Genomic DNA, 2614 nt, shown 5'->3' with positions numbered 1-2614 from the left:
ACACGCACACACAGACATCACCTAGTCATATAAACTTGAGAAATTCAATTAAACACAATTTTTTGAATTTCAAGTCTCAGAACCTTTCATGCGCTCAGGTCTGTTGTGAATCCAGATTAGAAGTTTCGCTATGCCTTTTCTTTTCCAATTTCATCTGCCACTGGCATTTTTCTGAGGAGTTATTCATGGGACAAGCATTGTGTGAAAACACTTGGGGGACACAGGACTAGATGGTCTCTGATGCTCTTCCCTAACTGGCCGTGACTCTCCACCATGCTGAGCTCAGCATCAGGACCACTTTCCCTCTTTTTTCCCACAGGCCTTGGTGTGTGGTGGACTCTTGCTCAGTGCTCACAGAATTAATTGCCTTTGCGGAGGAATGTGGGGCTCACAGCGCAGCCTGTACTTCAGCTTAGAAACAGAAAAGAAAGCCAGATGCCACACTAGACTGAACAAGCTTGCTGGTTCTGCCAGTTGGCTTTGATTGTTTACAAAGGAAAAGCCAAACAAAGAAGGAGGTGGGATTTATTTCAGTAAACAGCATCTTTCAAAGACAAAGAACTCAATCTCCTCCAGGAGAGGAGGCCTCACTTCTGTTACAATCAGAAAACATTTGCAAACAACCACTTGGTTAAAGAAAACAACATGGGCAAACAAAGGAACTGTGGGTTTCCTCTGGGCATTTGGGGGGTGGGTGAGTTCTGAAAGGAGGGCAGGGAGAGATGCATTTACGTACATCCCTATGCTGAAGAGCACTTGTTGTCTCAGGATCAGAGAGTAAAAGGTTTATACACACAGTGCATTTAAGCACTAAGGGATTTTACACCCTATCTTGCCATCACCCCTCAATTGGCACATGAGGGAAAGTAGTCCCAGAGAAGTTGAGTGGCTTTCCTAAGAAATAGATTCCAGCCCTGTTTCCATCCTCTCCTACTCCCTTCGTCCTGATGTTCTCTCCCCAAAATGCTGCCCCTTAAAGCACAGGAGCATTTTAAGAAATGGTTTACAAAGCCACAACTCTAAATAAATAATACCAGCAATAGCAAAACAAACAAATATGGAAAATGGCAAAAGAGTTGGGTGTTGGTCAAGGTGAGGAATTACACTCCAAAACAACAGAGTGGCATACCCAAATCCAAAGGAAATCTAACCACGTTGCTGGGAGATATCATAAGCTACTCCAATAATAACACCCCTGCCTAACAACTAACATTTACTGAGTGCTCCCTGTGTGCCCAGCGCCATCCTGAATGCTTTGTTCTCCATTTCATTCAATACTAACAGTTACTCTCTCTGCAGGAAAGGCAGCACCATCACCATTTTAACACATGGAAGAACTAAGGGTTAAGAGGTCTAAATAAGTAATGCCCAAGGTTATAACTGAGAAGTAAACATGTTGGGATTTGGACCCAGATCTGTCTGGTTCCAAAGCCCTGAGCTGTTCTCCTACATCAAAAGGAATGACAGCATTGACAGATGAATGGATAAAGAAGATGTGGCACATATATACAATGGGATATTACTCAGCCATAAAAAGGAACGAAATTGGGTCAATTGTAGAGACATGGATGGACCTAGAGACTGTCATACAGAGTGAAGTAAGTCAGAAAGAGGAAAACAAATATCGTATATTAACACATATATGTGGAACCTAGAAAAATGGTACAGATGAACCTGTCTGCAGGGCAGAAATAGAGTCACAGCTGTAGAGAACAAACATATGGACACCAAGCGGGGAAAGTGGTGGCGAGGGGTGGTGGTGTTGGGAGATTGGGATCGACATATATACACTAATATGTATAAAATAGATAACTAATAAGAACCTGCTGTATAAAAAATAAATAAAATTAAATTTTAAGAAAAGGAATGACGGGAAGCCACTTGTATATTATAATGTAGAAGTCAATTTTTGTACATCTAAAGAAAATGCTCATTCCTCATCTACAGTGTCCAGCACAAGTTAGTCACTGGTCCATGCTGAGGATGAACTAGTGAATCAGACCCTGCCTGGGCACTCAAGGTGGGATATGGGGAGGGTGAGGAAGACAAGATAAGAAGGATGATCTGAGTCATAGGAGAGCACTGTGGGGGCCATTATAGTCAATTAATCAGGGGTTCCCGGAAGGAAACTTAGAATTGATGGCATTTGAGGTGGTCTGTGAAAGAGGAAAAGGGCCCTCAAAGGGAAGGCAGAAAGAAAATACCATTCTAGAAACAACGAAAAGATTGGAGAGCAAAGGGGGTGTGTTGGGGAAAAGCATCCACTGGATCATGGCTGGGGCATGAGTGTGTCAAGAGGTACAGGGAGATGAATTCAAAAAGCCTGGGTATCTTGAACTTCAGGCTAAGCAGTTTGAGCTTCATGTTGTAGGTAGTGAGGATGGGATGGAATAGGTTCAGTTCATGTGACCATAAAATGACCCAAATGCAACAGGAATTAGCCTGTGGGGAACACAGGTTAATGGCGGACGATCTTTTCTAGTCAGATGTTGGATTTGCAGCTCTGCTACCCACTAGCTATGTGACCTTCCATAAGCTCCTCACCTCTCTGAGCCTCAACTTCATTTGTAAACTAGGAATAGTGAGAATATCTAGCTCACAAGATTGCTGTGAG

The sequence above is a fragment of the Monodon monoceros genome, unplaced genomic scaffold (assembly GCF_005190385.1).
Source record: "Monodon monoceros isolate NGI ecotype Baffin Bay Population unplaced genomic scaffold, NGI_Narwhal_1 Super_Scaffold_18, whole genome shotgun sequence".
NCBI classification, from domain to species: Eukaryota; Metazoa; Chordata; class Mammalia; order Artiodactyla; family Monodontidae; genus Monodon; species Monodon monoceros.
Note: the sequence above shows the minus strand (reverse complement) of the source record.